We start from the raw sequence: 15,676 nt of genomic DNA on the forward strand, positions 1-15,676 counted from the left end.
GACAGGACTCCGGTTCTGACCACAGACCCTGAAAATGTTTTCCCTGTGTGACCGCTCCCCATCCTCGGAGGCTCGCGTCCGTGGTAACCAAGATCCAATCCTGAATTCCGAATCTGCGACCCTCCAGGAGGTGAGCACTTTGCAACCACCACAGGAGGGACACTCTGGTCCCTGGGGACAGAGTTATTTTCCGATGTAAGTGCAGATGGGACCCGGACCACTTGTCCAGAAGGTCCCATTGAAAAGTCCTTACATGGAACCTGCCGAAGGGAATGGCCTCGTAGGCCGCCACCATTTTCCCCAGAACTCGAGTGCATTGGTGAACTGACACCCTTTTCGGTTTTAGCAGTTCTCTGACCATGTTCTGGATGTCTTGGGCTTTCTCTATTGGGAGGAAGACCTTCATTTGTTCCGTATCCAGTATCATACCTGGAAACGGCAGTGGAGTTGTCAGAATCAACTGTGACTTTGGTAGATTTAGAATCCAACCGTGTTGCTGGAGCACTCTCAGAGAGAGCGCCACACTGCTCAGCTATTTCTCTCTTGATCTCGCTTTTATCAGGAGATCGTCCAAGTATGGGATAATTGTGACACCATGCTTGCGCAGGACCACCATCATTTCCACCATTATCTTGGTGAAAATCCTCGGGGCCGTGGAAAGTCCAAACGGCAACATCTGAAATTGGTAATGACAATCCTGTACAGCGAATCTCAGGTATTCCTGATGGGGGGCATATATGGGGACATGAAGGTACGCATCCTTTATGTCCAGAGACACCATAAACTCCCCCTCCTCCATGTTGGCTATTATCGCTCTGAGTGATTCCATTTTGAATTTGAATCTTTTTATGTACAGGTTTAAGGATTTCAGATTCAAAATCGGTCTGACCGAACCGTCCGGTTTCGGGACCACAAATAGGGTTGAGTAGTAACCTCTTCCCTGCTGGTGCAGGGGAACCTTGATTATCACTTGCTGTATACACAGCGTTTGAATTGCAGCTAACACTACATCCCTTTCCGATGTGGAAGCTGGTAGGGCCGATTTGAAAAATCGGCGCGGGGGCACCTCCTCGAATTCCAGTTTTTAACCCTGGGAAACTATTTCCAGCACCCAGGGATTCAGGTCCGAACTGACCCAGGCCTGACCGAAAAGTCGAAGACGTGCCCCCACCGGTGCGGACTCCCTCAGGGGAGCCACAGCGTCATGCTGTGGGTTTTGAAGCAGCCGGGGAGGACTTTTGTTCCGGGGCACCTGCCGCAGCAGGTGCTCTCTTGCCTCTGCCCTTACCTCTGGCGAGGAAAGAGGATCCCCGACCTCTTTTAGACTTGTGCGACCGAAAGGACTGCATCTGATAGGGTGTTACTTTCTTTTGCTGTTGGGGAATATATGGTAAAAAATTTGATTTACCTGCTGTAGCTGTGGAAACCAGGTCCGTCAGCCCATCCCCAAACAATACATCCCCCTTATAGGGTAGTACTTCCATATGTTTCTTGGAATCTGCATCACCCGTCCATTGGCGAGTCCATAAGGATCTTCTCGCTGAGATAGACATGGCATTGGCCCTAGAAGCTAGCTGTCAGATTGTGTTTGGTCTGTGTCCCCGGAGGGGGCGCTAGTGGGTCAGTGGAGGTGGAAGGAAGGAAACGAGGAGGTTGAATAACGTTCCTGCGCATGAGCGCAATGGTATTTTTATTAGGCAGATGTTATAACAGTTATTGCAGCAGAAATAATAATAACAGGTGGAAAAAGTCAATCACTCAGTAATGGAACTGAAAGTCTATGGCAAATGAATGGTAAATGAATTTGAGAAATAATATCCGGAATATAAATCAGCAGAGCAAAATGTCTTATGGAATAATTCTGGCTTGGAAACCAGTGCAGGGTTAAAACGGAAAACTTAGGCAGTAGATGATATGGCAAACCTGAGCATAAGCAGGAGACCGACTCACAGTGCAGGTGATGGGCACTGGCAGCAGCAAGCTGTGTCACAGGTGGAGGAATGAACGCACCTGGAGTTTAGTCTTCAACTGCAGGCTGAAGCACACAAGGTGGTGATGAGTGTGAGGCCTTATGCAGGTTGCAGGTGTTGCTGAGCCTTGAAGTTCCACGGGAAGAATGCAGAGTAACCAGGAGTATAATGTTCTTAGCAGAGAACCAGGAACTCAGGAGAGACAGGAACCGATCCTTTCATGTAGGTCGCAGATAGACACAAAGTCCAGGATGCCTGTGAACTGAACCGGTAGCCTCCTATATACCCCATGGTGTGCAGGGATTGGATGAGTGCAGGAAGGGTGGGTGCGGCCACGCACCGGATTGGCCGCAGCATACTGACCATTGCAGACTGTCATGGCGGCGCCCACGCCGCGGCCCAGCGGGGACGCGGCGCACTACACGCCCGCTGTCTCAGCAGTGCTCACAGGATCCTGACGATGCCCCATGGCAGGGGCACAGGCGACAGGTAACCGCAGGGAGCCAGGACGGAGTCCGCAGCGGCGGACGGATGTTAGCCTGGTAAGTCGATTCCTGACAGTACCCCCTCCTTTAGGGGTGGACACCGAACACCCACGTGGCTTGGAGGGATGAGTGCTGTGGAAAACACGGACCAACCTAGGAGCATGGACATCAGATGAATTCACCCAGCTTCTCTCCTCTGGGCCATAACCGCACCAATCGACCAAGTACTGGAGACGTCCATACCGGCAACGGGAGTCCAGAATCTTGTTGATCTCAAATTCCACGCCCCGCTGAGTTCGGATCTTGGGACCTGCTGGAAGAGTATTCTGAAAGCGGTTTAGGACTAAAGGTCTGAGGAGAGAAATGTGAAAGGCGTTAGGTATACGAAGTGAAGATGGTAATTTCAACTTGTAAGCCACTGGGTTGATGACACTCTCAATAGGGTAAGGACCAATGAAGCGTGGTGCAAACTTCATGGATGGGACCCTGAGACGAAGGTTGCGGGTTGACAACCAAACCTTCTCCCCAGGTTTCAAATGGGGAACTGCACGTCTCTTGCGGTCGGCAAAGACCTTGTATCGACTGGAGGCTTTTTTGAGGGAAACATGAATTCTTTTCCAAATGGAAGAAAACTGGGTCAGAGCAGTAGTGGCAGCAGGAACATCCATATGAGGGAGTTCTTGAAATTCAGGTACACGGGGATGTTGCCCATATACTGCGAAGAATGGTGTCGTCTCAGAAGCAGTATGATATCGAAAGTTATGGGCAAACTCGGCCCATGGTAGCAGATTGAACCAATCATCCTGGGAAGATGACACATATAACCTTAAAAAAGTCTCAAGTTCTTGATTGACTCTCTCTGTCTGCCCATTCGTCTGAGGATGGTATGATGACGAGAATTTTAATTTAACCTGCATGGCAGAACAGAGGGCCCTCCAAAACCTCGCTACAAACTGTACCCCCCGATCAGATATTATTTCAGAGGGTAAACCATGTAAGCGGAAGATCTCTTGTAGGAAGATCTGTGCAAGTTTCGGGGCAGAAGGGAGACCCTGGAGAGGAACGAAATGAGCCATTTTGGTGAATCTGTCTACTACAACCCAAATGGTATTATGTCCCTGAGACGGAGGAAGGTCAGTGATAAAATCCATGGATAAATGAGACCAAGGACGACTAGGGACAGACAAGGGTTGTAACTGACCTGCTGGAGATTGACGAGGAGTCTTGTGCTGCACACATTTAGGACAGGATGCCACGAAATCCTGGATGTCCTCTTTCATCTTTGGCCACCAATAAGACGCAGAAAGGAACTTGAACGTCTTCAGGACACCAGGATGACCAATGAACTTAGATTGATGGGCCCAAGATAGTAACTTGGGACGGAGCTCTGGGGAAACAAAAGTCTTACCAGGAGGAGGAGCTGGGGAGACTTGAGAGGCAGCGAAAACCACGGGACTCAGGATGGAATGTGGCACAGAGTCAGATGTTCCTTCTTCAGATTCCATGGATCGGGATAATGCGTCGGCTTTCACATTCTGTGAACCTGGGCGGAAATGAAGCTTAAAATTAAAACGGGAGAAAAACATAGCCCACCTGGACTGACGAGGGTTAAGGCACTGGGCTGCTTTTAAATAAAGCAAGTTCTTATGATCCGTGAAGATGTTAAACGGATGTTTGGCCCCTTCTAGGAGATATCTCCATTCCTCGAGAGCCAGCTTGATTGCCAGTAACTCTTGATCTCCCACGGAGTAATTAGCTTCAGCAGGAAGAAACTTACGAGAATAGAATCCACACGGGTGGACTTTCCCATCAGATCCCTTCTGGGAAAGAACAGCTCCAACCCCAACTGTAGAGGCATCTACCTCCAATTCGAATGGTCTGTCGACATCTGGCTGTGACAGTACTGGAGCAGACATAAAGGCTAGCTTGATCTTCCGGAAAGCTGCCAAGGCTTCTTCTGACCAGTTGGAATGATCTGCCCCTTTCCGAGTCAGGTTGGTAATAGGAGCGATGAGAGTGGAGAATCCTCGAATAAATTTTCTATAATAGTTGGCGAAACCCAGGAACCGTTGGATAGATTTGAGGGAATTTGGAATGGACCAGTTGGCAATGGCTTCCAATTTTGTTGGGTCCATCTGAAGATCCGATCCGGAAATTATATAACCCAGGAAGGGTATAGAGGGAACTTCAAAGGTGCATTTAGATAGTTTCCCGTAGAGACGGTTCTCACGAAGACGTCGGAGAACTTCACAGACTTGTAGGCGATGAGATGGAAGGTCTTGAGAAAAAATAAGAATATCATCCAAGTAGACAACGAGGTACTTATACAGAACATCTCGAAAAATCTCATTCACAAAGTGTTGGAATACCGCTGGAGCATTACTCAACCCAAATGGCATTACCAGGTATTCATAATGGCCATCTCGAGTGTTGAAAGCTGTTTTCCACTCGTCACCACTCCGGATTCTGATGAGATTATAGGCACCGCGGAGATCTAACTTGGTGAAGATGCGGGCCCCCTTAACTCTATCAAAAAGTTCGGTAATGAGTGGTAAAGGATAACTATTCTTGATGGTAATGTCATTGAGACCCCGATAGTCAATGCATGGACGCAGTCCTCCATCCTTCTTTTTGACAAAGAAGAAACCTGCACCAGCGGGTGATGATGACGGACGGATGAATCCTTTCTGAAGATTTTCTCTGATGTAATTACTCATCGCCTCTGTCTCAGGAACAGATAAAGGGTAGGTGCGCCCTCTAGGTGGCTTCTTGCCAGGGATGAGATCGATGGGACAATCCCATTCCCTATGGGGCGGCAGGATATCAGCAGCCTTTTCACAGAAGACGTCTGCGAAGTCTTGATAAGCTGCTGGAAGACTTAACTGTGGCTTTACTTCGGTAGACTTAATAGGACACACTTGGGCTAAGCAGGATTGATGACAGTGTGAACCCCATGAGGTAAGCTGCAACGTTGTCCAGTCGAACTGTGGGTTATGTAGCTGGAGCCAAGGCATACCCAAGACAATCTCCTGGGTGGCTTGAGGGATGACCAGGAACTTGATCAGTTCTGAATGGAGAAATCCAACTCCCAGAACCACTGGGGTAGTTTGATGTGAAATGTTCCCCTTAGAGATTCTACTACCATCCACAGCAGTAATGTATACAGGACAAGAAAGTTCACAGGTAGACAGACGAAACTTATCTACCGCAGCTTGGGTGATAAAATTTCCTGCAGCACCGCAGTCCACTAATGCTGACGCAGACTGGAGCCCAACGGAAGTTTCTAGCGTCACTGGAAGAATGAGGTCTTGTTGAGAAGGAGCTTGACTGAGAGATCCTAACTTGACTCCTCCCTTACAAGTCAGGATCTGGCGTTTCCCGAACGCATCGTGCAGGAGTTAATTTGATGGCCCGCAGCAGCACAGTATAGGCAGAGCCTCTCCCGTATTCTTCTTGCCCGCTCTTCAGGAGATAGGCGGGACCTATTAATCTGCATAGGCTCGTCAGAAGAGGGAGACTGGAACTGTACAGGAGGTATGAACCTCGGTCTGCGAGACTCACTCCGAGCGCGTTCATTATTGCGTTCGCGGATGCGAGAGTCCAGCTTAATACATAGGGAGATCAAATCAGGCAGTTGAACAGGTATGTCACGAGTTGTCAGTTCGTCCTTGATCCGATCCGAGAGTCCGTGCCAGAAGGCTGCTACCAGAGCTTGGTTGTTCCACTGGATCTCTGCAGCCAACGTCTGGAACTGGATGACATATTGTCCCATGCTTCGGTTACCTTGACGTAGTTGGATCAGGTCTGCTGAAGCTGATGTAGCACGACCAGGTTCGTCAAAGATTCGTCTAAAGGTTGACACGAAGTCTGAGTAGTTGTTGATCAGAGGGTCGGCACGTTCCCACAGAGGAGACACCCAACTCAGAGCGGAACCAGAGAGCAAGGAAATAATGTAGGCAACCTTGGACCTTGGTGTAGGAAAGTTATGTGGCAATAACTCAAATTGTATTTCACACTGATTGAGAAAGCCACGGCATAGTTTAGGACTGCCATCATATTTGCTCGGCACGGGCAGGTGCAGACGTGACACTGGAGCTGAAGCAGCCGACGTAGAAGAATTTATAGCACTGGCAGGTGCTGGAGTAACTGGAACAGGAGGTGAGAGTACACTCGGCAGGGATTGCTGCAGTGTATCCAATCGGGAGGACATCCCTTGCAGGAAGTGAAGCATCTGCTGCTGCGCAACCTCTTGACCATCCAGACGGGAGACCAGATCTTGCAAGGCCTCTGACCCCACACTCCGTCCACCATCCGAGTCCATCGATCCTGGACTTACTGTCAGATTGTGTTTGGTCTGTGTCCCCGGAGGGGGCGCTAGTGGGTCAGTGGAGGTGGAAGGAAGGAAACGAGGAGGTTGAATAACGTTCCTGCGCATGAGCGCAATGGTATTTTTATTAGGCAGATGTTATAACAGTTATTGCAGCAGAAATAATAATAACAGGTGGAAAAAGTCAATCACTCAGTAATGGAACTGAAAGTCTATGGCAAATGAATGGTAAATGAATTTGAGAAATAATATCCGGAATATAAATCAGCAGAGCAAAATGTCTTATGGAATAATTCTGGCTTGGAAACCAGTGCAGGGTTAAAACGGAAAACTTAGGCAGTAGATGATATGGCAAACCTGAGCATAAGCAGGAGACCGACTCACAGTGCAGGTGATGGGCACTGGCAGCAGCAAGCTGTGTCACAGGTGGAGGAATGAACGCACCTGGAGTTTAGTCTTCAACTGCAGGCTGAAGCACACAAGGTGGTGATGAGTGTGAGGCCTTATGCAGGTTGCAGGTGTTGCTGAGCCTTGAAGTTCCACGGGAAGAATGCAGAGTAACCAGGAGTATAATGTTCTTAGCAGAGAACCAGGAACTCAGGAGAGACAGGAACCGATCCTTTCATGTAGGTCGCAGATAGACACAAAGTCCAGGATGCCTGTGAACTGAACCGGTAGCCTCCTATATACCCCATGGTGTGCAGGGATTGGATGAGTGCAGGAAGGGTGGGTGCGGCCACGCACCGGATTGGCCGCAGCATACTGACCATTGCAGACTGTCATGGCGGCGCCCACGCCGCGGCCCAGCGGGGACGCGGCGCACTACACGCCCGCTGTCTCAGCAGTGCTCACAGGATCCTGACGATGCCCCATGGCAGGGGCACAGGCGACAGGTGACCGCAGGGAGCCAGGACGGAGTCCGCAGCGGCGGACGGATGTTAGCCTGGTAAGTCGATTCCTGACACTAGCAATCCAATGTCCCTTTGAGCATCCCTCATAAATAAGACTGCGTCTTTTATATGGGCTAGAGTTAGGAATATAGTGTCCTTATCCATAGTATCAAATTGATCTGTCAGCTCATCTGTCCAAGCTGCAATTGCGCTACACACCCATGCCGACGCAATCGTCGGTCTTAGCACAGCACCCGTATGAGAATAAATACCCTTTAAGGTAGTTTCTTGCCTGCGATCTGCTGGGTCTTTAAGGGCCGCTGTGTCAGGAGACGGTAGCGCCACTTTCTTGGATAAGCGCGTCAGGGCCTTGTCCACAGTGGGGGGTAATTCCCAAATCTCCCTGTCCTGCTTAGGGAAAGGGTATGCCATAAAAATTCTTTTGGGGATCTGCAGTCTCTTATCCGGAGTCTCCCAAGCTTTTCCAAAGAACTCATTTAATTCATGAGATGTGGGAAAATTAATAATCTGTTTCTTTTCCTTAAACATGTGTACCCTTGTGTCGGGGACCGAGGGTTCATCCACAATATATAGTTTTAGTCACCCTAGGGTGCAATTTTACTTCGTCATAGTCGACACTGGAATCAGAATCCGTGTCGGTAGTAGTGTCTTGTGTTAAGGAACGCTTTTGAGACCCCGACGGGCCCTGTGAGTCGGTCCAATCTGAGGATTGACCGCCTGATGTCCCCCCTAAACCAGCCTTATCAAGCCTTTTATGTAAAGATGCCACACTTGCATGCAACGTATGCCACATGTCCATCCAATCAGGAGTCGGCACAACCGACGGGGACACACCACTCATTTGCTCCACCTCCTCCTTGGAGAAGCCTTCCGCCTCAGACATGTCGACACACACGTACCGACACCCCACACACACAGGGATTTACCTATAAGGGGACAAAACCCCAACCAGGCCCTTAAGAGAGACAGAGAGATAGAGTATGCCAGCACACACCCAGCGCTTAAAAACACTGGAATATACAACCAGATAGCGCTTTTATATGTTTATAATCGAATCTCCACTCACTTCGTCGCCAAAGTGCCCCCCTCCTCCTTTTTCCAACCTGTGAAGCTCAGCAGGGGAGAGAACAGGGAGCCAGCGTTTTCTCATGCAGCCTCTGTGGAGAAAATGGCGCTGGTTAGTGCTGAGGATCAAGCCCCGCCCACCCGACGGCGGGCTTCGGTCCCTTCATCACATATTAATAAAATGGCGGGGGTCCGTGGATTTACTGTCCCCCAGCCTAATCCACCTTATTTATGGCCAAAATGAAGTTTATTGCTGCCCAGGGCGCCCCCCCCCCTGCGCCTGCACCCTTCAGTGCCTGCATTGTGTGTGTGACAGGGAGCAATGGCGCGCAGCTTACCGCTGCGCGCTTACCTCATGAAGATCTGATGTCTTCTGCCGCCTGAAGTCTTTTCCTCAATACTCACCCGGCTTCTATCTTCGGCATCTGTGAGGAGGACGGTGGCGGCGCGGCTCCGGGACGAACCCGAGGTGAGACCTGTGTTCCGACTCCCTCTGGAGCTAATGGTGTCCAGTAGCCTAGAAACAGTGCCCAACTTCACAAGCCAGCTCTGCTTCTCTCTCCTCAGTCCCACGATGCAGGAAGCCTGTTGCCAACAGGACTCCCTGTAAATAAAAAACCTAACAAAATTATTTTTCCACAGAAAACTCTGGAGAGCTCTCTGCAGTGCACCCATTCTCCTCTGGGCACAAGATCTAACTGAGGTCTGGAGGAGGGGCATAGAGGGAGGAGCCAGTGCACTCCCATAGTCAAAGTTCTTTTTAGGTGCCCTATCTCCTGCGGAGCCCGTCTATACCCCATGGTCCTTACGGAGTCCCCAGCATCCTCTAGGACGTAAGAGAAATTTCCGGTGCACATCACTACTAAATACCAATCCAGGTATGTTTTGTATGCAAAAGCATTTATTTGCTGACTCACTACAGTTTAGTTGCAAGACTGCACTTAAACAAGAAACCAGATTTCATTTTGCAGGACAAACTTAAGGTGCATACACACTGTGCGATTTTCCTTGCGATATGGACTATATAGTCCATACTGCAGAAAAATATAGTGCATATCACACCGTGTGTATACAGCTTGCGATGCCGATGCACGGTCCCGCTGGGTTGGCATCGCAAGAAAAAATAGACTGTGCAGGCAGCCCAACATTGACTATATCGGTGGTGCCGGGTTCCGGCCACATCGCATAGTCAATGTCGGGTGCTATGCACATCAGACTGTGTGTACGCACCTTTGTTTAATAGTTGAGAGTGTGCACGTTACAGGGGTGATCCTGGAGGAGGACACAGCTGACTTCTCCCTGCTAAAGGACTTTATTTTTATTTACACTTAATCAGTGTAAATAGAAACAAACAAATAAACACACAAAAGTGGTAATACAAGCTCAGCTCCGATGCCCCCTCATTTTTTGTGGCTGGTCCTAAAACAGTAATGGGTTGGATCTTTCAGTCCTGTAATCAGGTTAATCAGCAAATGTCCAAAGCTACAGTAGGTGTGGGCTGATTTTACAGGGTGGATTGGGGGATTGGGCACAAAACAGAATAATGAGAGTTCCCACTACTGTTAATCCTTACTGGTTTATTTTTGGTTTAGTAATTCATCTACATATAGTATCATACTTACCTACTCTCCCAGAAGTTGCTGGAGACTCATGATTTTCGGGTAGTCCCCTGCACTCAGAAAAGAGTGCCTGGATCTCCCGCATCCTGCCCATTTCCTTGTGTAGTGAGCAGGATGGGGAGAGAATATCAGTAATATCAGTAATCCCGGCTCCATGCGGAGGGAGTAGAGCTAAATTATATGAATTGCACTATTCGTGAAAGTATGGCCCTGCCCCCTGAAGTGGCTTCACCCAGAGGGGAGCAGCAAGATGTTGGCAAGTAGGACTTGAATACAAACTATCTTTAGATAACATGCAATGAGCAAGAAGCACCTAACATTGAACCCCATTTATTTATTAAAAGTTATTTATCTGCTCACAAAAGTAATGTAGGAGTATTATTTATTATTATTATTATTATTATTAGCGCTATCTGTATTTCTTTTGTTTTTATTTATTAACAGTTTCTTATATAGTGCAGCATATTCCGTTGCACTTTACAATTAGAACAGCAGTAATAGAACAAAACTGGATAATAACAGACAGACATAGAGGTAGGAAGGCCCTGCTCGCAATCTTACAATCTATAGGGTAGAGGGATCCCTCTTCAAAACCCATAGCTCATTTCCATAGGAAATAGCGACTGGTGTCTCTGCACAGAGGCATACTTGCCTACTCTATCGGAATGGCTGGGAGGCTCCCGAAAATCGGGTGACCCACCCGGCGCCCAGAAAGAGCAGACAGGTCTCCTGATTTTTAAGGTCCCCCCTGCGGGGGGCCCGGGCAGTTGACGCAATTCTTACTACATCGAGTCATCATAGTCACACCCCTTGCAGTATAATGCCCGTAATATCGGCATTACAGAGCAGAGGTGTGGCTTATATGGTGTGATGTGGTAAACATGCCCTTGTTCTGCCTCCACCCGCCCCGTCCCACCTCCACCCTGCCCCCTCTGTGCATCATAGTCCTGCCCCCTTGCTGAGCCGACCTGGCTGCTCTCTCCCGGAGAGAGCAGCCAAGATGTCGGCAAGTAGGCTCTGTGGGCAGCACCATAGCTGCCCCATGGGTCTTGGTTCTGGCTAGCAGGATGCCTGGAACAGCAGACTGCAGCCAGTAACACTGCGGCAGTGTCTCCTGTAGCATCTTCTGGACGCTACAGAGTGAGACAAACACCCTGCCATGTATACAGCTGCACGGAGTGTCTTTGAGACACTCCATGCACTGCAATGCCTCTGGGTGCTGGCTGGCCTGTCCCCTATCCGCGACATTGCACAGGGGGCGGGAAGGTACAGGGTGTATTAAAGGCCTGTTACTGCTTTGGAGGGTATCACTTCTGTTGAAATGCATTTCCAGCATATTCTGCAAGTTATCTGATTATGTTGGGAGTTGTGGCTACACAGAAACTGAAGAACAGCAGGTACAGTACAGTTCAATGATAATATTACTGACCAATCTCCACACATAAAATACAAATAAATAAAGCACTTAATGCTGTTTAGTGTAATATTTTTCTGACCATGAACTTTCCAACACTAACATACCATTCAGACCACACAGCCAGGAACACCAGCACACACCCTTCTGGTCACTGAGTTACTGACTTTTAGATTCCTATGTAGACACATTTCATTTTATTGCCCAAAGCATTGTACTGTACAAGTTCATATTCTTGCAGAAATAAAGTATTTCTCACAATCTTTCAGAAAACCTGGCTCTTTACCCTGATTTTGCTATAAAGCTCATAGGTCGCATACAAATGTTTTATGCAACTTTTCATCAAAGTCTGCAGATGTGAGTGTATGACCCTTGCACTAATTTGTAGCTTTTTACCATTTCTTCAAAATTCATCTTTTACAGACAAGACTATAACGCGACCAGGGCTGCAGTCTTCCGACTCAGTATTAAGGGGGGCATGGGAAAGTATGTGCGCGGCCACACCCTATTGTGAATACCAGGTGCTCTGAACACTCTGCATTACTAATGGGGCCTGGTCATACCATCTTGGGGGCGTGGCTGCACCATACTTGCCTACTCTCGCGGAAGTTGCGGGAGACTCCCGATTTTCGGGATAGCCCCCCCGATCCCATAGAAGAGCAGGCCGATCTCCTGTATGCTGCCCGCACCCTAGTGCTAGTGATGCGGGCAGGATGGAAAGATACTCTCCAGTATTCGCGGTCCGTGTGTTGGGTAGGGGCTAAAATGTCACAACCCGCCCCTGACGTTCCATGCAGCGTCTCCTATTCAGGCTTCTCCCGGAGAGGAGAAATTAAAAGTAGGTAAATATGGGCTGCACCTCCATGGAAGTGGCGTTGACTGCCTTTGGCATGAAGGGGAGCGAAGTATCAGCATCTAAATACATTAATTGTATCCAAATGACAATAATTACCCCATATATTACATCAATACACGCACACACAGTATAAAGCAACACAGCCAGAACTCAATTATTATCATACAGTTAAAAGAACCTACACTGACCACCATACACACAGAATCGTAGTGGTCGCCATACAATAGAGACAATGTTTGTGACCACCACACAAAACATACTGTAGAGCAGTTTTGAAACAACCATTCAATATGGAGACCCCTCCCCAAAAATCATAACATTTTTCAGCATCATCATAACAACCCAATCAACATAATTAGCCCCTTAAATCATTAACTCCATCATCCTAATCACTAATTACTAGCCGCATCATCAATTAATTTAATTAATATTCACCTTCACCTTAATTAATGTCAATAAAAGCATTAACCCATTTATCGTAACTCTTACCTTATTTTCCCTATACTATTCACATTATCCCTCCTATTCCCCCCACCACCCTTCCCTTCCTTCCCTGTCCCCAAGTGTCATGTTCTCAGACTGGCACCCAGAATAAAAATATATTAGACAGGCAGGGGGTCATGTGATCGTGGCTCCTCCAGTCAGGCTGCATCTCTGCTGTCATCCAGGTAGAGAGAGATGCAGTATGGGAAGGGTTGGGACGGAGCCAATGCTGCTCACTTATCTGGTCTCTTCACTTGCCACTTCATTTGCTGAAGATAGCATTTTCATCATCTCTACAGCGGGGAGAGCTGCAACCCCCTGGTAATGCCACTGTCTAGAAGGCCTCAAAATAACTCCATCCCCATCCCCACGCTGAACATAACCCTTAGAATACCTTAATAGAGCCCATAGCCACCAGGAGACAATTAGATGCACTGTATGAGGGGGGCATGGCCATGCATATGGGGGTGGGGACATCACATTGGGAATTACAAAACCCTGCTGTAGATGTTACGCTGCAGTGCCCCTACAAGGGGGTATAAGAATGCCAATTTGGTACATTGTAGCTGCCCTATTCCTTTTTGGTGGCCCTGCTGCAAGTACCTGGGGCTCCATTTAAGAATAATACCAAACACTGATGGTATATTTCTTTAGTATTACAGTGATACTTTATTAATATTCTGCCGGTATTCTCCATGACTTACCTATACGGCAAGGTTCCACCATGTCCCTCTGCTTGGCGGTGACCTCTGCTGAGTTGCTGAATGCCTACCACTGCTGGCAACATGCTGGTGACTAATTTTGTAGGGGTGACAGCTGTCTGCACAAACTCATTGCACCTCAACATGACAGAGACTCACCAAAGCATGCTGGGTAAATATTGCTGACAATGGGCACCGAACCTCTAATGCCATCTATAGATGGAGTAAGTGGTACAGTCATAAACAACAATAAGCTAAAATGACAGCTGTTTGCTAAATACAGAAAGGAGGGCATAACCCCTTTAGCACTTGCTATGACTCATAATTAAATGGAGCCTTGGATCTATGAAAATTTTACATGTCCCATCAGAAATTGCTTCAAGCCCTTATCCTTTGTCATGTAAACGCTTTGTGCAGTTATAATGCACTGTTTATTCTACTTACTCTTAAGGTGGGTACACACCTGAGTGATGTTGTCGAGATATGTAGTTTCTGGACAGATTGGAACGACATATCGGCTGGATCATACAGTTTGTACCTGTTTTTTGCACATTCCCACAGTCGGCTATGCTGCACAGCCAACCAGAAGTTATTGCATTTTAACAGAGGCGGGGGCCCGTGTGCACCTCCAGGTGGGCCCCCTCCTGTGCACGGCGCAGTAGTCTCCAGCAATGTGCCAGAATTTACTACACATAAGCAGGTCTCCAGACACATGGCGCCCACCATGTTCCGGAGTCCAATTTGGCTACTGCTCATGCCCAGCGGCCATTTTGGCTGCGATTTTTACAGATGATTCTGCAAAGGTTGTAGGCAAAAAGGGGACGTGTTACAGGTGGGTTACCATCTCCCCTGGAGCCACCCCTGTGCCAACATGTGCCTACCGTGTGGCATACTATGTTGTTAATTTTTTAGGGGAAGGGGACATGGTCATGCCTCCCGGATTCGGCAACACCCTCCCAGTACCAGGCTCTGCATGTTACTGTCACACATTTTACTTAATTTGCTAGTGCATTTGTTTCAGTTCTTAAAGCATGCCTCCTGATTTCGGCGGAATGAACAGAGATTATATGGACCTCTCCTGTGATCTAGATGTTTGTCCCAGTTTGCAGAGAGATGAGAGACAGGTCTCCATTGCTAGTGGCATAACAAAAATTGGCCACACCCATGTCCCAATTTTAGAACCTACTCAAAATACTTTGTTTATTGTATCATCTTAGACAGTAAATAAGAGAGAGGGAATATATATATATATATATATATATATATATACATTATGGTTTTCAAATAAAGTACAGGAGGGACACTTTCTACAGAGTTAGAGTAATATTTGATCAAGCGCACTTATACTAAAACTGGAGGCAGATTTAAGGGAAATATGGTGATTAATTACTTTTCTGAAGGGATTGTACATAGGTGAACTATACTTCCAATAGAAGCCATAAGGAATTTGGGAATAAAAATGTGCATACTGAATCCTGCATGGTTCTTATCAGCCCTCAGATTTCTTGTTTGGGTCTCAAATTCTGTTTCTAGAAGCAAAATTATCTACTTTTGTCATAAAATCAATCTAATAAGGGGGGTATTCAATTAGTGCCATTATTTCACCTACTGTAGGTGAAAAAACTGCACTTTTCGCTATTTTTTAGGGTGAATGGGGATTCTCCCTATGCAATAGCAGGGCTATTTTTTTGTCTAGGTGAAAAATTCGGCAGCAGTGAATAACACGTGGATCAGAGAACCCCGCCGTTTTTGCACCTGCGCCAAGCGAAAAGGTGGCCATTTTTGCTGATTTGGAAGAATTTTTCGCCAATGCCTTTTCACAAAAAAAAAAAAAAAAGAAGCGAA

The sequence above is a fragment of the Pseudophryne corroboree genome, chromosome 2, assembly GCF_028390025.1.
Source record: "Pseudophryne corroboree isolate aPseCor3 chromosome 2, aPseCor3.hap2, whole genome shotgun sequence".
NCBI classification, from domain to species: Eukaryota; Metazoa; Chordata; class Amphibia; order Anura; family Myobatrachidae; genus Pseudophryne; species Pseudophryne corroboree.